Genomic DNA, 21,949 nt, shown 5'->3' with positions numbered 1-21,949 from the left:
AGATTTTCCAGCATTTTATTGTGGTGAAGACATGTCCAGATTCCCAGGCTAGAAACTAAAAATGTTAATGAAATGAAACTAAATGCGCATAAAGACTCAATTCATGGAATTTACAAGGTAGAGTATGGCAGAAAAAAAAAACATGGAGAAAACCTCGAAAAACTGAGAGTGCAAGGACCTGTTTTAACTCAAAGAGGAGTTTGGAGGGAAACAAAATTTGATCAAGGGAGATTGATAGACAAGACAAATTGGGCATATTCTCAAACTTGCCAGGACTGTCCACTAAAGATAGCGATGCATTTTATTCGGTGATCTATACTAATATACAGTGGTGGCCAAAAGTATGGAAACTTTTTACTTTTTAAAATATCACAGAAAATATTGCTATGCTGAAACTCTCAGGAATATAAATGAACAGCTTATCAGCAAATAAAAGTATTCCAAAAATTACATAGCGAAAAAAATCTGTTTAGCAGTTTTTGTAGGAGAACAATAGATTTCTTGTGGCCAAAAGTATGGAAACCATAAATAAATACATTAAAATTATTTAGTTTAAGCTGATAAACGGTACGATTTGCTTCAGATAAATATAAACATCATGCCCAAGTCGAAATATTTCTCTACGGATTTAAAAAATAAAATAGTTGAATTATACAAGAGCGGTTATAAACAAATTCAAATAAGTAAAAATTTAAACATTTTAAAAGGACCGTTTCGAAAATAATTCGTAAATTTAATAAAACAGGGAACGTTTCAACAGCTTTTAAGTCAGGAAGACCAAGAAAGTTGTGCAACAGGACAATGAAAGTAACGAAGAGAATATCAATGGGAGATCCAAGAAAAACATCCACAGACATTTCTCGAGAAATGGGTGAAAGGGGAATATCGGTGTCTGCACGCATGGTGAGAAGAAGGTTGGATGACATGGGACTTTTTGGAAGAGTCGCGGTGAAGAAACCACTAATATCAAAGAAAAATAGGATGGCCCGCTTTAAATTTGCTCAAGATCATCTCACCTGGTCTTATCAGAAATGGAATGTACTGTTTAGCGACGAAAGCAAGTTTCAACTGTTTGGTGGTGACGGGAGACGTTATATCCGAAGACCAAAAGGTACACGGTACAGCCATAAGTACCAGATGCTCACAGTAAAACATGGGGGTGGGAGTATAATGGTGTGGGGGTGTTTTTCTCGCTCAGGTGTTGGTCCTCTCGCTCAGGTTGGATAATGGACCGTTTTTTGTACAAAGACATATTGGATAATAATATGCTGCCTCATGCTGATGAAGAAATGCCACTCAGATGGTTGTTCCAGCAAGACAATGATCCCAAGCACAAATCTCAGTTTGTTCAAAATTGGTTAAATGAACATAATGTTCCACTAATGGATTGGCCCTCACAGTCTCCGGATCTTAACTTAGAAAATTTATGGGACCATTTGGATAGCAAAATTCGAAGCCATTCTATTTCAAATAAAAATTAATTATGGGAAGTGCTAAAAACTGAATGGGCGGCCATTTCCAGTAAAGATTGTACGAGATTGATCGATTCGATGCCACGAAGATGTAGAGAAGTAATTAATTCAAAGGGATATTCCACTAAATATTAGTAATTTTTATATTATCTTGAATTTTAATAAACATTCTTCTTAAGTTTCCATCCTTTGAGCAAGAAAATATTCATAATTTTTTATATATTTTTTGATAGCTGTAATTTTTTATTTAAATGTATTAGGTTTTGTAGGAAATTATTTGTAGGTCACGATTATATAAGTCGTTTTATTTCATATTTTAATTTCTCAGCATAAATGACAAATAAAAAAAGTTTCCATACTTTTGGCCACCACTGTATGTATATAAAATCCTTAAGTGACTGACTCACTGATTAATCACGATCCTGCTCAATCCACTCAACGTAAGAAGCTCAATTTTGGCATACAGGTTGATTCTAGGGTGTAGATGTTCGATAAGAAGGGATTTTTCGAAATACCTGTTCCAAGGGGGTGAAACTACCCCTCAAATATTTGAATATTTTTTATTTAGAAAACGTTCAAGTTTCCGAAAAAACGCTTAAACACGTATATTTTATTTTGTTTTTTACATATTTTATGATTTTTTAAAAATTTATACAGGGTGTTTCATAAAATATGACCATTGAATAATCACTATTCTGCTTAAACTGCTTGACGTTTAAAGCTGATTTTTGGCATACGGATTGACTGTGGGGTGTAGAGGTTGGATAAGAAGGGATTTTTCGAAACTCGAATTACAAGGGGGTGAAACCACCCCTCATATAACAATATTTTTTTATTTAAAAACCGGTGAGTTTTTCGGAAAAACTCTTAAACACATATATTTTGTTTTGTTGTTTTACATATTTTATGATTTTTAAAAATGTATACAGAGTGTTTCATTAAATATGACCATTGAATAATCACGATTCTGCTTAAACTGCTTGACGTTTAAAGCTGATTTTTTGCAAACGGATTGACTGTGGGGTGTAGAGGTTCGATAAGTAGGAGTTTCTCGAAACTCGAATTCTAAGGGGGTGAAACCACCCCTCAAATATTACAATATTTTTTATTTAAAAACCGGTGAGTTTTTCGGAAAAACTCTTAAACACGTATATTTTATTTTGTTGTTTTACATATTTTAAGATTTTTTAAAAATTTATACAGGGTGTTTCATAAAATATGACCATTGAGCGAGGAGTGTCTCACTTGGGTGAAAAATGTACATATACTGCCAAAATATCACGTTACTGGCAAGCGACTGCCAGTGGTTGCGTAGAAGGCTGCCTAGGACTGCCATGTAATTATATAGGTGACTGCCGTAAGACTGCCAATGACTGCCAGCGACTGCCAAGAAAATGTACAGCTGGTTCCAATAAAATTGAATACGATTTAAAACATAATTTTATTGTTTCGGGCAGTATATTCTATGATACCAGTCCCCCATTTCTCTACTCATGTCATGCTGACGTTCTGAAAAATTTATTTGCCACTTTGTCAAAAGCAAAGTTGTTTTATACAATTTCACAATAACCCTAACATGTCAAAATACTTGACACATAAATATACACTGCCCAAATATTCGAAAAAAATGTGTAAAGAGTCGTATTCATTTTTTTTTTGGAACCAGCTGTACATGTAATTCCAATAGTGAGACACCCCTCGCTATTGAGTAATCACGATTCTGCTTAAACTGCTTGACGTGTAAAGCTGATTTTTGGCAAACGGATTGACTGCGGGGTGTAGAGGTTTGATAAGGAGGGGTTTCTCGAATCTCAATTCCAAGAGGGTGAAAACGCCCCACATATATTACAATATTTGTTATTTAAAAAACGGGTAGCCTTTCGAGAAAACGCTTGAACACGCATAATTTATTTTATTTTTTACATATTATTTTGAAATTTTTTAAAAAATCATACAGGGTGTTCCAAAAAGCAGGGTAATTGATTAACCACGATTCTGCTTAAACTGCTTGACGTAAAAAGCTTATTTTTGGCAAACGGATTTTTTGAAAGTCAAATTCCAACGAGATGAAGCTACCCTTCAAATATTACCAAGTTATATAATAATATCGCCATATTGTTTTTTCTCATGCTGGCATGATAAATGTGAGAAAATTGTATCCAGTTTTTATATCAATGGAAATTCTTGCTTTGCTTTATCATCACCATTACAAATGATTTATTCGACGCGAACGAAGTCGCGGGTACACGTTATTATTGTATATATTTGTTTAAACACCAAAGGTTCTAATTTGGATTTTTTCACTACTTGGACCTAAAAGAAATAATTGTAAAGGCTAATACTAAAAGAAATTGTAATTCTAATAGTGCACGATCCCACTTAGTTATTCAGTAGAGCCGCGGATCCGTCTCACCATTTGCTTTTCGTCACTCGAATCGGTACTGCTGCCGTTCGTCGTTGTGTCGCAGCTTGACGCTCCTGACAGTTCGTTTTGTGTTCGGTACTCACGTGCATCGGCCAACTTGAATGCGTGCCGCGATGTTTGTTTCGGTGTGCGCGATATTATCTCTTTAAATCAGTGATTTGTTTAATGTGATCCCGGGATTTTACACATTATACAGGAGTATTGTTAAGAAGACGTTCAGAAATAGGTGTTTAACTGTGTGGAGAATATATTATTTTTGATATTTGATTCGCACCAAGTGTATTTCTTTTTGGTATATTGGATTTTGAAGATTCCTGTGTTAATATTGAGATTTTTCCCCATTTATGGATACACGGATTTAAATATTACGGAGAATTTGTGGTGATTTTTCTGCCTGTGTTTTATTTTTATTATTTGAATTTTAAAATTGAATATTGAAAATTTTGAACTTTCGAACTTACAACTTACTTTAAGAAAAAATATATTTTTTCTCTACCGATGTTAAATACGCATTGAACTGATATAAAAATAAATTGAACTGATATACAGGGTGGTCACGAACATGTTGACTATATAGTTATTAGACTGAAATCATAGATTTGAAATGTTTTTGTGCCAAAAGTTTAACCGAAACTGTTTTATCATTTTTTCGAACAAAAATGTATGATTATTTAAAAAAAAATAAAAAGTTCCAAAATTTATCATTTCAGTGAAATAATTATCTACTCAACATATTTATTTTCTGTCAATAATTACATGTATTTACTATTTCAATTCTAAATATCTTGAGAACAGTTGCTCCCCCCCATAGCGATTTTTACCAAGAGATATTACGTAAAAAATCACGGAAATGTATATTTTCTCACCCAGTAGTTTTATACTGGTACAGACGAAAAGATCTTACTCTTCAAAACAGCTTAAACACATGTAGGTGGCGCCCCCTATAAATAGGAGTCATATTGACATCAAAATCAAATTTCTCATGTGAAAAAACTCCCAGACACCAATTATCATCTAAATATTGACGTTACTTCAGAAATTATTTGGAAAAAATTGAATAAAAATGAAACTGCTACACTCTGTATCTCGAAACGAAGCATTTTAGGACATTCATTTATACGAACTTTTTTACTTATTTTTATCTGCAGAATATGCTGCCGAAGTTTCCGGAATACAGTTCAGACCACCCTGTATAATTACATACAAGGTATTACTTTTAAATATTTTTATATTAGGTATTTGGAACGTTTGAAATCGTTTAAAAAATTATTCGTGGCGTTTGAAAAAAATAGCATGTTCTATTTGGAGTAAAAAAGCGAGATTACTACTTTGAATTTTCACCTTCACTAAAGACAAGACAATGCTTTAACTGATAAAATTGCAGGTAAAATGTAGAAGGGGCTTTAAAATATAGGATTTTTCAAGCTATTTGGCGCTGAGTATTGTAGCTGAATGATTAGATTTTTACAAGTTGTATGTTGCGAGGTCGTTGTAATAGGAGCTAGAGCTTTTATTTAAATTTAATTTTTACTTATTTTATCATAATTAGTATTTATGTCAATTATATTGGTAATACTTGGATAGCCTTCAATAATTATTTTGGAAAATTGTTTTAACATTATTATTTAACTGCCAGTACTCGAAACCACCGCGATTACAAAACTCTTTGATCTCACGATGCGAAGATATGCAACACAACGATTCATAAATGTTAAATTGTTATTCGAAACAAAATATTCGTTTGGTCCTACAAATTACAACATAATGGTAAAAGTTCAAAGCTTATGTTATTACGACATGACAAAATGCGCCACTAAAGAAATTATACTGCTTCCTTAGTAGCGTGGATTCTTTGTATCTTCCAAACATGAATAATGTTTGAAAGAATCAACTTTAAATATTTGAATGAATATGAGAATATAGTTCAGAGGTCAATGTTTTTCGTTTTACTTTTGGAAAAAGGGTTTCAAATTCCTTCTTTTTCCGTTTTAAAAAAATCAATTTATTAATTTCATTTTAATATCAAGATGGATTGCAGTAAATTTTGAAAAATACACAAATAAAAGCAGTCAATTTTCCTTGCTTCAAAAAATATAAGGCGTCAGCGATGGCTATGAAATGAAGATCGCTGTCATTTCCAAACCAACTGGACGCCGTTTTTTGTCGATCATACACATATTATACAGGGTGTCCCAGAAATAAGTGCAAGTATTTTAAGGGGTAGTAGATCTCGATAAAAGAAACATAGTTTCTCTTTATTGTTTTTCAAATAAGTCCAAAATAACGGAGTTATTTTACTTTGAAAATTTCCAAAAAAATATATTTTTTGTTAAAATTTTGAGAACCACTGGATCTTTTTGGATTTTCTTTCTTGTAAATTTAATCTACTACCTATGTTGCCAAATTATCAAGAAATTATGTTTTTTAACTAAAAACTAAAAAAAATTCCAAAATTTTTTTAAAAAAATTCCGAATTTTTAAAAAAAAATTATCGTAAAAAAACCTCATAGGCTTGTTTCTGGGGTTGAACTATACTTCCAGTTAAAATACTTGCACTTATTTCTGGGAGACCCTGTATAAGTATAAAATATCTATACGAAAAAAATCTTGAAAATAAAACTTTCTTGTTAATAGTAATTGGGTTTATAGTAGTTCTGTAGGTTAGTACATAATTCTCAATGTTATTAAAATGCCATTGTATCCAATTAAAGCTTGTCGCTTCACATGCAGTGTCCTAAGGGCAAATTATTTGCTCAATCTTTATTCATAAAACTATTAAGAGGCAAAGACAGAAAATAGTTATTTGAAGCAATCTATAAATCAAGCGCTGTGATGTGAAACTAATATGGAGTTAATTTTAGTAATTTTTTCTACTGAGTTTAGATATGACAAAATAAATTGGATTCGAATTCCAATTTTAGAAGGAATCGAAGCATTATATTAATAAAGTAATTTTTTTCTTGTAATTTTCTTAAACTGAATAATAACCAAAAATCATAAAAAAATTATGAATAAATTAGTTTAAAATTTAAAAAATAAAAACGAACTAAATGTAATAAATGTTTAATTGACGCGATGCTCGAACTTTATCACCAAAGTTAATTATCTATATACGTTTGACAATTAGGCACAGTTTTGTAAGATATAAATAACAAGAAATATTTTGATTAAATGAAAATTACCCTTGTAAATTTACAAATTAGTCAATTTTATTTATGCCCATTATTTAATTATTCTGTTTTTATTCAAAAGGATAAATAAACAAATGCGGCATGTCTAGTTCCGGGAATAAAACATGGGAAAACACTAGGATGCATTTCAGGAAAATATTTTACAACACAAACTAAAACATGTAGAAATACAATACTAAACATAATATACATTATGTTTAGTATTGTATTTCTACATGTTTAAAAACACAACAATTGTTTTCTACAATTTAAAAAATGAAGAAACTCTCTTTTTTAATTTAGAAAGTTTTGTGTGGAACTTTGAAAACCCTGTATGATTTAAATTGCGATATTTATAATAAAGTACAATTTATAAATAAAGTGGTCTGTAAAGTTACTACAGACCAAGTATAGTAATTACTTGGCATAGTTTTGATTTTGATTTTATATTTATAATATTTTTTAAAGGCTGAAAAAATATATTTTTCTATTATTTATGTATATCTCTGAAATTATTATAACAGATTTAATAATATCTTAAGACTATATAAACTGATATGGAAGGAAGCCAAAAATGTAATAATATACAGAGTGTTTTATCTAAAAAAATTATCCCGGTCGACTCATACTTTTTTGAGCCACCCTGTAGAAGTTAAAATATTTTTAGCCGACAATACCAACAGGTATGGTAGGCTATTAAGATCGGCAAAATGTTTTTTTTAATTTCACTCAAAATGAGTTATTTGGGTCATAAATGACCTAAATACCAAATATTTTCATGGTGTCTGTCCGTCTGTCTGTAATACGATAACTCAAAAACCGCTAAACCGATTATATACCAAATTTCCCATAAAAATACTGTGGCACCCGAGAATCAGGCCATTAGTTTTTGGTGGGGGTGGGGGGTCGGTAAGGGGGTATGGGAGAGCGTTAAAAATTTAAAAAAATCGTAACTCCAAAATTACAGTAGCTAGCGAAACGCGGTTTTCAATTTAAGATTAGGAATAATATTTGCAACAAAATTTGTAATATCATCAAAATCAGTCAAAGTCGCAGTTTTTGAGATAAAAAAAATGGAAAAATTTATTTACTTTGAAACTAAAAGTACTGCCTACCAACTTTTTATCAACATAATATTTTAGTATGGGCGGCTATACGTGCCTCCCCGCGCCAATTTTTTTGAAATACATTTTCATATAACTGATAAAAAATAATGGTCATCATATCTTATAGAGCGAATTTTTGCTGTAGAAAACTTAGTGACATTAGATAAGGTTTCATGAACTAAACAACTTTTGGGATGTAATTACTCTCATATTACTTCATGGTTATTAGTCGTCATAATACCATAATTCTCAAAATGTTAATCACCTATTAGATTAGCAACTACCGCATGATGATGAAGAATACGAGTCCACTTGGCTTCCAAATGAATATCGGTAATGTCATCCATGTTCATTTCGAAGCAATTTTAAAGTTTAGATGGCAATAAACCATTATGGAAACCAATCTCAATCTGCAATCTTTTTTGTGAAAAAATACCGTATGATCGAAAAAAAGTTGGCTTGGAAATGAACATCGATGCCATTCCCCATATAATTTTTCATATAAAATGACAGCGATCTTTCATAGCCATCGCTGGCACCGTTTTTTTTCGATCATATTGTGCATATTAAATGATATTGATTAATCTAATAAATTTAATTGATTTAATGAAAACAATGCATCAAAACAATCAATCAGTCTTATTCTTTAGAATACTATATTAGGTATACCAATACTTATGGATGTTGGTTTTAGCTTATCCGAAGGCAACTTTGTATAAATTTGTATACACCTAAACTTCACAGTTCTCTAAATGTTTGCATTTTATCTTTTTCTCAGTATTAAAATTATTTTTTATCAAAAAATATGAAGATATGGTATATTTCTCTAATCTCGTAGATTTCTGAAACAATTTTTTTTGTAAAATTGCAAATGCCAAAAGTTCTTAAATCTTATGGAATTTTGGAGTACTCTCTATATTCCATTACCATAACAGTAGCTTAAAGGTCAGACACGTGAGAAGAAATCTTCATTTCATTTGGAATAATTAGTACCAATAGAGAGACTGGACGTTACGTTATTTACTTTAAAAGTGAAATTCGCATGAGCAATAATATTTTCATTTCGCTACTTGTGCTAGTGTTTGTCTTTCTCAACGCATTTGATAAATGATGTACGTCTCAACTTAGCTCACATTAGGCAAATGTATCTACGGCTATTACTATTCCTTTTAATAATAATGTCAGTAAAAGGTGTCGACTATGTTTACTCAATCGTTCATTTAGATTCTCTGTTGTTCTTCCTACTGGCTTTTGCAGGTGTCGTTAACAATAGATTAATTGTTTCCTTTCTCTTTTAATTTTATAATCGTATTTGCTAACAGTTGTTAATTACGTTTCAACGAAATTGATTAATATTTTTGTGGGGATCGATAGTTTTTCAACACCATTTGAATTCAGGGTTCTAACATTTTTCAACACATCTTTCAATACCAACCAAAAGAAGGAAATAGAATTCCTATATTCATCTTCTTAATATAGTCGATATCATCAGAGGGTGATGAATCTCAGGTTTGCATGACCCTTTGAGAATCTTAGGATTTTCTAATTATTGAACTGTTCTTTATTTTAGAAACAGAACTCTGTTTCATAGTCACACAAGAAGACTGAATTGTTTTCTCCAAAAATCAACACCTCAAATGTTATTTTTATTTTTTACCAATTTAATTTATAGTAGGTGCCCGGTGGCGTAGAGGTACAGCTCTCGTCTACCAATCCAAAGGTTGTGGGTTCGAATCCTACAGCCGGCATTTCAGCAGCCGACTATTTTTATTAAAATAAAAATAATTTGGGTACCTAGGTCGACTCAGCCTTAAATGAGTACTTGGGATTCACAATCCTGAGGTAATAATAGGCGGTTGAAGCGTAGTGCTAGCTACATTACTTTGTATACCGAAAGGCTCTAGCATGGCAAGCTGTACCTTGCTACTCCCTATAGTTTTAGGAATATTCTATCTAGGTATTCTGTTTCTATAAATTATAGACAAAATTATATGATAGTTGAAGGAATAAATAAACAATATTAATTTAATTAGCCAAAAACGTTTGCGATTTTTTTGCGAAAACAAACTTTTTTCGTATATCAATTAGTAGCTCTTTGCAACTTTACAGTGTGTATTTATATTCCAATTTACAATCTCGACTATTTGTTTAATTATTTATATATATGTTAGGATTTTGTATTAGATACCATGACTGTGAATTATGTCAATTCAATGTCAAATGTTTGTCATTTATTTCTTTTAGCAATATGGCGTTGATTGAAATTTCAGAAAATCCTAGGAACTAATGGATTGATAACTAAGAATTGATATTATTGGTACCCAAATAAATCTAACTAAATTATATATATTATATTATAGGGGTTTTAGATCTATGACCAACATTATTCATTAATAGATATGCAATTCTCATCATGGAACCAAACAATTTCAGTTCTGTAATGTTTATTGGGGTTCATTTTTAGTTTTTATATTTTTATCATGCCCAAGATGGTCAAGATATTTATTTTGTGTATTCATTTTTTATGCGATATTCTGATCTTATGATTTTTCATTTGTTCTTAATAGAACATTCCATATTGACAAAAAAACATCATCAAGTTTCCTTGGAAATTACTATGGAAACGTTACCGATATAATATACAGGGTGGTTCGAAATGTATTCGGAAATTTTGGCAGTATATATTCCGCAGATAAAATTAAGTTAAAAAGTTCGTATAAATGTATGTCCTAAAATTCTTCGTTTCGGAGATACAGGGTGTAGAAATTTCGTTTTCATTTCGATTTTTTCCAAATAATTTCTGAGCTAACGCCGTTATTTGGATGAAAATTGGTGTTTGGGTGTTTTTTGACATGAGAAATTTGATTTCGATGTCAATATGACTTCTACCTGTAGGGGGCGCCACCTACATATTTTAAGCCTGTTTTGAAGATTAATAACTTTTCGCCCGTACCTGAATTTCAATACTGAGTGAAAATGTACATTCCCGTCATTTTTTACGTAAAAAAGGTTGGTAAAAATCACTACGAGTAATGGTTCTCAAGATATTTGGAATCAAAATAATCAATGCATGTCATAATTGACAAAAATTATACATGTTGACGGAATAATTATTACTCTGAAATAATAAATTTGAAATGTTTTGTGCCAAAGATTGAACAGAGACTGTTTTATCGTTTTTTTTTCTAGAAAAATTCATGATTAACTTAAAAAAGTTCCCATATTTATCATTTCAGTCAAATAACTATCCAGTCAACATGTTTACTTTTTGTCAATAATGACATGTATGTATTAACTATTATCATTCCAAATATCTTGAAAACGGTTGCTGGTAGCGATTTTTACCAAGAGACGTTTTTTACGTAAAAAATTACGGAAATGTATATTTCTTTACTCGGTAGTTTTACACAGGTACGGACGATACTGCTGGGCACCCCCAGAGAAATCCTGAATAATGACTCTTGGCTCCGTATTAATTTTTATTTGCTTGTGATGCAGTAAAAATTACGTTTTCTAGTTTTGTTTAATTAATACTAGTTTGTTGTGTTCAAAAAATGTGTTAATTTTTATTTTTTTAGAAAATTTGTAGGTACTTAAGTAATCTACGGGAACACGGTTTGATAACCAAATCTATGAAATTTATTGATAGGGAAATTCATGTAAACGTTTTATTCAAAAAATTTGTTTTTTTAAATTATTTTTCATTTTCAAAAAAAAAGCTATAGGCCCCTCTGGGCTCAAACCCAACCAAACCAAACCCCCCCAGGATAAATTGCTAGTTACGCTAATGTATAGGTGGAGCCTCCTAGAAGTAGGTAAACAATTTGTGGATCACCCTGTATATAATGGTAATTTCTTTCGAACCAACCTCTATATGCCTTTTTTTTAATCGGCCTCATAGAAATTATTATCGATTGCAATCCAAAGTTCACTGCAACACCGTTTTTTTATCCTGTGGTGAAATAATTTCATTTTTAAAATTTTACATTGTTATCAGATCTTTGTTATTAACAAGACTATTACATGTGCCAAGAATTAATTAGTTTAACTTTAAGGTTACTTAATTATGTTTTTAAACTTCTTTTAACATATTGGCCTTAATTGATATTAATCTCTTTTAATTAACTTTAGAGAAACAATAATTAATTTTATTACAAGCAACAGGTCGAGTATTTTATGTTTTTTTATATATTATTGTACTATTTTGCCTATGCAAAAATTTTTCTCTGAAGTTGTCTTGGTTATGAAAAAATAGCTGAGTTCGTACCGCCTATAAGATCTTTTCTAGATCTTAATATGCAATTTTTCCACTATTTTTCACTTTTCACTCAAGTATACAATTTATTATTATTATGCTGGACTAAATCTATCTAACTATTTAATTTAATCTTTTCAATTTTCTGCGTTTAACAGACTTACACCCGACAGCTGTACGGCGGGCAATAAAAATACAGTAGCCAATGGCAATTGGGATAATTGATTCAATCATTTATATTAAAATTTAGGTGTGCAGTAAATTGCAATTTCCATAAACGCAGTCCCACATTCACCGCATTAATAAATAGGCAGCTCATTAATTATTAAAATTGGTAATGAAACATAGAAAAAAGCGTTGTGCCCACGCTTTTTCAAATTTTATTCTAAGGTCGACAACTTTTCAGATGAGGAAGCTGTGGAGGGGTAGAGAGGGGTTTCATTCAAAAAAGATCGAACGATTCATATTTTGGAATGAACGTGATTAATTATAATAAAATGTCAAGATCGGAGAGGTGTTAAGAAAGGTTGACATGCTCTAGTTTATAATGGAATTAAGAATATTTATTTTTTTCAATATGTATCATATTTTATTATAATATATGTACAGGGTGTCCCAGAAATAAGTGCAAGTATTTTAACTGGTAGTATATTTTAACTGGTTTAGTAGAGTTTATAAGTTTTTTGAAAAATTTTTTGGATTTTTTTTGGTTTTTAGTTAAAAAACATAATTTCTTGATGATATGGCGATATAGGTATTAGATTAAATTTACAAGAAAGAAAATCCAGAAAAGATCCAGCGGTTCTCAAAATTTTAGCAAAAAATTATTTTTTTTTGGAAATTTGCAAAGTAAAATAACTCCGTTATTTTGGACTTATTTGAAAAACGATAAAGGGAAAATATGTTTCTTTTATCGAGATCTACCACCCCTTAAAATACTTGCACTTATTTCGGGGACACCCTGTATTTTGAGTTAAAAATACTTTACAGGGTGGTTCGAATTCGACGCTCATCATTGGGATTTTGGAAATCGTAAGAGATATACAGGATCGGTTAAATGGAGACAAAGTTGCGCAATTAGATGCTCAAACAAATTTTTATGGCCACTTTTTCTGCTCTATAACTCTGTGTGATTAAATATTGACTCTGACGTTTCGTCTTCTGGCGACCATCATCAACTTAATTTTTTTAAATACGGACCTGATTTTTTTTCAATTTTATTAAATCCTTTCATCACTCTTAAAACACTATATACAGTCACTTTGATATTTGCAAACGTTTCGTACAAAAAAGTCCATCACCAACTTTGCCTCCATTTAACCGATCCTGTATCTGGTTTTCGAAATCCCAATGATGAGCGTCGAATTCGAGCCACCCTGTACCAGTTTTGTATTCAGTTCAGTATTACCATACATTATTTCCGCGGTATCAATTTAAATTTGTTGTAGAAGATTATCACTACGTTCACAACAAAATGGATACCAAATAGTCCTTACACAAAATTATTTTGTACTCTATCAGTACCTACCAGTTTTAGTGTTTTATTATTATGTTAATGCATATTATTAAAATTTAATGCCTTTCAAGCCAAATAGAATTACTGCTTTATTAAGATTATTTATTAGATTGCTTTATTTTACATATACAGGGTGTTTCAAAAAACATGTGCCATCTCTCGTCGGGAGATTCCTCACGTAAAAATACGTGAAGTGCTTTTAGCGATTCGAATGAAAATTTGAGGATAAAAGTTACTATTAGTGCAACATATTTTAACGCTAAAATCCGCAGACGGACAGACAGACGGACAGACAGACAGACAGAGAGACAGACAGACAGACACCCTGAAAATATTTTGTATTTAGGTCATTTATGGCCCAAATAACTCATTTTGAGTGAAATTAAAAAAACTTTTTTTTGCCGATCTTAATAGCCTACCATACCTATTGGTATGGTCGGCTAAAAATATTTGTAGATTATGACAGTTATAATTTATAGAAGTCTTAGTTCTTGTTAATAGGTATTTCTTTATTGATATTTTTTGGAGAAAGTGAACTCTCTACTAAATATTATCTATTAAGAAATTGGATTTAATAAAATTTGCCAAAGTGCTGTAAGAACATTTATTTTAATTCTCATTCTGACATGAGCCCCGTCAAATATTGATATAAAAAATATTAAATTAAATTCTATTAATAGAATTATTATTTAACTTTGCATGTAAATAAATATTTTGTTAAAACCTTTTTAGCCTTTTGTTATTTGTCATTATCTATTAACTCCAATCAAACGTGAAATTAATAAGGATATAAAAACGAGAATGATTGCTAACATAGTGACGTCCACAGAACATTAATCTGTATTTCTTGTTACCGAGTGAAACTACTTAATACTCAGTTTATTCCATCTAAAGAAATAATACACCTGATGTAAGTATACTTTCTTCGTGCGTATTTATGATACACTAGTTAGAATAGAGTATTTGGGCAAAAAATAGCTTTGTGTGGATACGTTTCTTATATGGTGTTTGGGCTTTCGATTTGCTTTCATCATTTTCATTTGTTTACGCAGCAAATGTTGATTAGTCACATAGAAAGTGCAGAGTGGAGTAAAAATGACGCGGCATACAGGCGAGGCACAAAAGTAATTTTTACTCCGAGTAGAATATTACGGAAGCGCTGAGGGGCCAGCTGATTTTTTTTATATATGACTATTGTCAGATAATAACCGACTATAGTCAGATAATATTTGTACAGTTTTAGATGCTCCTGGATATGTTAAGCATGCGCAGTATATTTCGCAACAGGTGGTTTTCACGTGGATTTCATTAGCTGTTCAAAAAGAAGTGAATAAGCTTGCGCTGTTTAGTTTACGATTTCGGGCCTACTTTTCGGAGGCCATCCTGTTGATACTAGGGGGTTTTTGACAAAAAAAATAGAAACCACTTTATTGTACGACCAGTTTAATGTTTGTCCCATTTAATTATTATTGACACCCTGTATATTCAAAAATATGCATTTCTGGACACACATGTTTATATGAATTCTTTACCTTAAAATCACTCAAAGAATCGCCCCCTGAAGTTTGGCCACATACTTAATTAACACCCTGTATATTACAGCGCTGATGCTATCTGTCCCGATATTTTGCTGCCTGACTAATACATTTTTATTCTAATATAAGCCTACTGCATAGTCTTAAATGTATTTTTTTAAGTTTAGACCTCAATTTTTAACCATAAGTTTGTATACAGGGTATATAAATAGAGACCATCTGATACTACATAATCTTTAATAGTTAAGGGTTCAACTCATCATGACTATAGCCAGATAATAAATTACTATATTCTTCATTGAAAATTTAGGCAAAAGTTGGCAAATGCTCCAACTATATTATTGTTTTTCAGCATTTGACATTGTAACGCATGTCGGGTACCAGCTAGTCTCATAATATAAATATTTTATGTCATATAAAATATTATACAGGGTTAGTCAAAAGTCCCGAACCGGCCATATATCTCAGAAACCATTAGACTTAATTTTATGATATTTGGTATACGGGAATATTTGATTAAGCTTGATCCAATGGTGATAGAGGGGATGTTGTTAAATTTATAGCTTTTTCCCTAAGCCACTGAACTTTCTTATTTTAAATGAAAAGGCTATATTTTTATTCTATTTTTGGATTCCCCTTAAAATTCTAAGTATTTTTCATGTAGCATTCCCTATAGCCTCTGAAAAGTAGGCCCGAAATCGTAAACTAAGCAGCGCAAGCTTATTCATTTCTTTTTAAAAAGCTAATGAAATCCACGTGAAAACCACCTGTTATACTGCGAATAACCACCGAAATATACTGCGCATGCTTATGCCCACTTGCACCGTTTGTATAAACTTTGTTTAAAGGCTAAACAGTGATTAACTATAATAAAATACTATATAGTTAATCACTGTTTAGCCTTTAAACACAGTTTATACAAACGGTGCAAGTGGGCATAATATTATTAATAAGATATTATATAGTTAGTCACTGTTTAGCCTTTAAACAAAGTTTATACAAACGGTGCAAATGGGCATTAATATATCCAGGAGCGTCTAAAAGTGTACAAATATTATCTGACTATAGTCATTTATTATCTGACTATAGTCATTTATTATCTGGCTATAGTCAGTTATAATCTGACTATAGTAATTTGTTATCTGACTATAGTCGGTTATTATCTGACTATAGTCATATATAAAAAGAACTCAGCTGGCCCCCCAGCGCTTCCGTAGAATATGCTATTTTTTTCAAACGATTTTTTTAAACAATATCAAACATTCCAAATAACGTAAAAAGATTTAAAAGTACTACCTTGTAAGTAGTTATATTATATCGAGAAACTATGCTCGTTGAATTTGACACTTTGTCAGTTTAATATATTTTCGTACTTTTATGCTTAGGCGTAAAAGTGCTTTGCTTTTACGCCTAGGTATTAAAATGAAGTTTTTATATTGCCAATCACGTCGCAAAAATTAATATTTTTGTGACATTTGAAACAAAAAAAAAATATAACATTCTACCATGTCGCGTAGAGGCTACAAGACTACCTAGAGATCAGAAGAAAGTAAAATAAAGATTTGAAGTTAACGTCTCCTTTTTACTGCCAGGGCTAAACTGGACGGGGCCTACTTTGTTTACGCGGAGTCCGAACCGCGGTCCTCGGCCATATCATGGTAAATGGCCTATCGACTTGGCAAATGTCTAAATCGACTCTTACTCACGAGATATCCGATCTCATCCGGCCTCAAACCGGTGTGAAAGAGCAGTGTGTGTTAATAGATTTTACACTTTTGCCTTTTTTGGACAACAGCACGATACAGAGTTTCGAACCGGTCACCCGTCCATCCACTAGTATCGCCTTACGTCGCTTAACGTCGGTGTTCTAATGGGAACCGGTGTTTCGACGTAGCTGGGCCGTACCCTGACATCAGAAGATGATCGCAATATTCCAAGATCTCTCAACATTTTATTCGAATCGCTAAAAGCACTTATAAAGAAAAATATAATAATTAAAAAATGAAGTCTTCAACACCCTATGTTGACATAAAAAATAAATATTATTTTGACTTGAAGAATCTTCCCATGGGAGATGGCACATATTTTTTGAAACACCCTGTATATTTATCTAAGAAATATTTCTATGATTTCTTGTTTTTTAAGGAATTTTGTAACAAATAGTTATAATAATAAATGGCTTCGTTAATAATTAGCGTAAAATCAGAAACAGGATATGCAAAAAAGGTCAAAGAAATTTGAAAAATTCAACGTTTCGATTTAGGATTCATCTCAGCTCTAGAACGACGTCTGTTTTCACTTGATATTCCGTGGAAGACGCGATCGAGGTGCTAATAAGGCCAAATTGCGAAACCGATTGGAAAAGCATCACCCAAAAGTGGATTAAAATTAATAAGGATTAAATATGACGCTTCAATCACACGTAATGAATTGCAAAATACACCGGCCGGCAAGGTCGACTGCGGAACATATGGTCGAATTTATTATCGACGAGAAGGTGTAATGTGGAGACGGCGCACGGTGGTAAATTTCTTAATTTATGGACTTGTTCGCTGTCATTTTGTGACAATTTTTTTCCATTTACTTATCGACGATTAGAGTATAAATTGTGGGTATATTAACCGTAACCAGTTGCTTCTCGATGTTTTTAAACGTTTTTGATGTCAATGAGGTCGTTAATTAGTTATTACATGAAAAAAATAAGTTGTAATAAATCCCGCAATTGTAGAAAACACTGCTGCATTTTGCGTCTAAAATGGTACCTACCGTCTAAAATGGTACCTATAAGATATATCGATTGGAAAATATCGATATACTTTGTAGATCGATATATCAATCGATATAAATTACAAAATTATTTTATTTCGACTGGAAACGTAAAATACCGCATGACCGAAAAAAAACGGCTCCCAGTTGGCTTAGGAATGAACATCGATGACATACCCGATGTAATTTTACATATAAAATGATAGCGATCTTCATTTCATAGCCATCGCTGACGCCGTTTTTTTATTCGATCATATTTTATATGTGAACATAATTATGATGTGAACATATAGGTACCATATGATCGAAAGAAAAACGGCATGCAGTTGGCTTGGAAATGATGATCGATCCGATTGATGACATTTTCCATATATATAACTTTACATATAAAATGACAGCGATCTCCATTTCATACCCATCGCTGACGCCTTTTTTAATTATTTATTTCGAAATATTCAAGAATAAACAAATAACAAACTTAAGACTAATGCATATTCTAGTTATTATTTACAATATTAACATTAATAGTACAACCAGTACACGAACCAATATTTAATCCCAAACTAGATAGTTCTGATTTTGCTTGAGAAATGGGGGTTTTGGGAGTTGAGACACTATCCAATTTTGATGTAGAGGTACTTGATCCCGGTATTTGACACTCTAAAATTTTATTTGATATTTGAATTTTATTGTTGATAGAATCCTCGACGTATCCATCGGCCACTGCCGAAGATTTCCATCCTCCGTGACGCTTCAAACTAAATATATCACCCCCTGCATTAGCAAGGAGTGTGGTTGAAGTTCTCAGGAAACAGTGTCCAGTGTAGGCCTCATAATCTGGCATGCATAACCTGATAATTCTTCATCATTTCAAGTGTCCATCATTAGAAAATTATTAAAAGCGCGAGCACAAACGTATAATTTTGAAAGAGGAGTAATTATTATTATTATTTCCATAGTTACAGTGACATGGTTATTCAAAATTAAGCCAAGCTCACGCTTTTTTTTCGAAGCAATAATATAATAATAATAATTTTTAGGGATATCCCGATTTTAATGTTTGTAGAAAAAAATGTTGTTTGCAACTCGTGCGCGAACTACTTTTGTGATCTCCACTAATTTTTCAACTCGGCTACGCCTCGTTAAAAAATTCAAGTTCGGTCACTAAAGTAGTACTTCGCGCACTAGATACAAAAATAATTATTTAAGGTATTTCATTTGAAACGAAATTTTTTTAAGGTATTTGATTAAACATTCGTTATTGAATTCATTTAGTTATCTCCACACTATTATTTTCTTTTATAAGGGAAGTTCTTATAGATTTTTCTGTCGTTAATTGAGATACACTAATGAGTAGTTTGCCTACAAATTCACAGAAAATAATATTTACAATGTATTTCTTCAAATACTGACTCACTGGACATTGTTTTTGTTCGTTAAGCTAATGATTTTGAATAGAAATTATGTTTTAATTATATTGTACGCAAAGGAAACTGATACGAGGCATGTTGAAATTTATATTCATTCGGTGGTTTAATTACAATCTTGTTTTGTTCTACACGAACGATATCGGAAAAATATTGTAGGATATAAAGCATCGAGCAAATAATAGTAGTAACCTTATCCGTGTCTGAATCTTTAGCATAGGAATGGTTAAGTTAGTGCAAGAAATATCGTGTACGAAAGATATGATCTTTGATTCAAGGTTTTTATTGAGATTGCATATCTAATACCTGCCATCTGTTGATATATAAATTATGTTAAATATCCGTAGTAAGTACAAACAAACATATTTAATTGAATATTGTAGTGATGTCATAATGGGCATTGGACAAACTTTATTTTTTTCCATAGCAACTGTTAAAATTGCCTTATATCTATCAAAAATAGTAGATAAAATAGTACTTTAACCGCAAGGGTAGATTAAATGATACTTTAACAGCGAGGATAGGTTAAACACTTTATTTCTTCTAGCACGTTTTTTAATTCATTACATTTTTGAAAATTTTTGTATTCCTTTTCATAAGTTATTCGGGATTTAAATGGAAGTAGTTTGGATATGGCGTTTGTGTCGCCTCAGCCTGAATATCTGTTGGTAGTTTACTTATTTCGTTTTGAGCCATTTCTGGCTCCAATTCAATCAGCAATCGACACGAAAGAGAATTAAAAAATATTGACTCAAAACTGACAGCTCAAGAGACAGCTTTATTTATTTGTCAAATTACATAGAAACCAACGCCATCCCAGCACAATATTTTTTCTACTCGTAATACATTCCTTGAAATAATAATTTCTGAATATTTTTTAAAACGTAACTCCCTATGGAAAAAAATATTGTTTTATACACGACGATAAAATTGCATAATTGCACGACGATAAAATTGCATTTATTTTATTAATAAATTGCATAATTCATTCATCGCTCGTGAATTAATCTTTTCGGTCGACGAAAAATACTATTTTTATCGTCTTTTATAAAAAATAACTATTACAAATCATACGTAGATTAGTGATGAGGCTTGGAATTTTGAAGTTTGCAAAATTAGAATTAATTTTGATGGAATTCTTTAATATCAGACTAATCACGAAGCACTTTTAACTTGTAAATTATATTTTTGGTATATTTTAACATTTTTTTTTGGTTTATTGGTTCTGTTTTCTTTATTTTTATTTTATATTCTTCAAATATGTATTGCTGTTTGTAATTTATAATTTTTATTATAAAATATGATTCTAAAATATGGCAAAAGGGAAAAATTTGGGGGCCGATTTACATCACAGAGTGTCAAAAAGTTCTACAATTACCTTTACAAAAATAAACTGTTCAAACTAAACTTTCACTATCTTATCGTTATCCGCAAGAAAAAAAAAACGAAAAAATTCATAATACAATTTAAAAAGTAACTGATGGTTTTTTAACCTATTTTCTTTAAATAATTTTAAATTCTCGACATTTGCTCCGTTTTGCTCGAGCATATTACAACACTAAATAACTATCGTTCATACAAATTAAACTATAAACAGTTACTATTTACATCAACAAAACTCACCTTCTTAACAACACTTAAGGAATATAAAGAGCTATTACCACTGTTTTCCCGTTCAAAATGCAATAATAAGATTGCGATGAGTTTTTTTCAACAGCTATTAAGGTATCTTGTACACTTCGCACTAAAAGAGATTCTAAAAAGAACAGTTTTCGACTGCAAGGGCACTCTAATTAATCTCTGTTTATTGTAATTAGTACACGCGTTTTAAGAAATGCCGTATGATCGAAAAAAAATGGCGTCCAGTTGGCTGGGAAATGAAGATCGCTGTCATTTTAAATGTAAATTTATATGGAAAATGTCATCGATCGTCATTTCCCAGCCAACTGGACGCCGTTTTTTCTCGATCATACGGTATTACTATATTTGGCAAATTACTAAACAAAATGTAGGTACATTTAAAGTAAAATAATATTATAAACTTTACTGGAAAATATAAAAATTCCTGATATATTTTTATGAAACACCGCACGCTCGTGGATATTTTATGAATGAAATCGGTCATGATTTTAGAAAATTGCGATCCCCTCACCGTTGCCCCGTTGTTTCAGATCCGTTTGTCAGACTGTAGTAAACCTTTTTAAGCTTAAAGTATCACAGTTCAACACAATTCATTTAAACCAAAAACTCGTAATACAAAACTAAAATGTCAAAACG

The 21,949-nt window shown here is 31.4% G+C and overlaps 1 protein-coding gene across 5 annotated transcripts in view; it reads left to right on the top strand.

Moving 5' to 3' along the window:
• The window catches only part of LOC115876646 (unconventional myosin-XVIIIa), a 375,213-nt gene that overhangs the window by 154,380 nt on the left and 198,884 nt on the right, over positions 1-21,949 (top strand). Inside the window, exon 1 of one of the 5 annotated variants that reach the window (XM_030892525.1) lies at positions 3,933-4,123. The exons of 3 other annotated variants lie outside the window; for them this stretch is intronic. The gene's annotated coding sequence lies outside the window, so the exon portion shown is untranslated. Of the gene's footprint in view, positions 1-3,932; positions 4,279-21,949 lie in introns of those variants that run through there. One more of the 5 variants, XM_030892516.1, reaches the window with a different exon arrangement.

The sequence above is a fragment of the Sitophilus oryzae genome, unplaced genomic scaffold (assembly GCF_002938485.1).
Source record: "Sitophilus oryzae breed Bouriz unplaced genomic scaffold, Soryzae_2.0 scaffold_1059_pilon_pilon, whole genome shotgun sequence".
In the NCBI taxonomy this organism is placed as follows: Eukaryota; Metazoa; Arthropoda; class Insecta; order Coleoptera; family Curculionidae; genus Sitophilus; species Sitophilus oryzae.
Note: the sequence above shows the minus strand (reverse complement) of the source record. Positions and strands in the feature narration are given on the sequence as shown.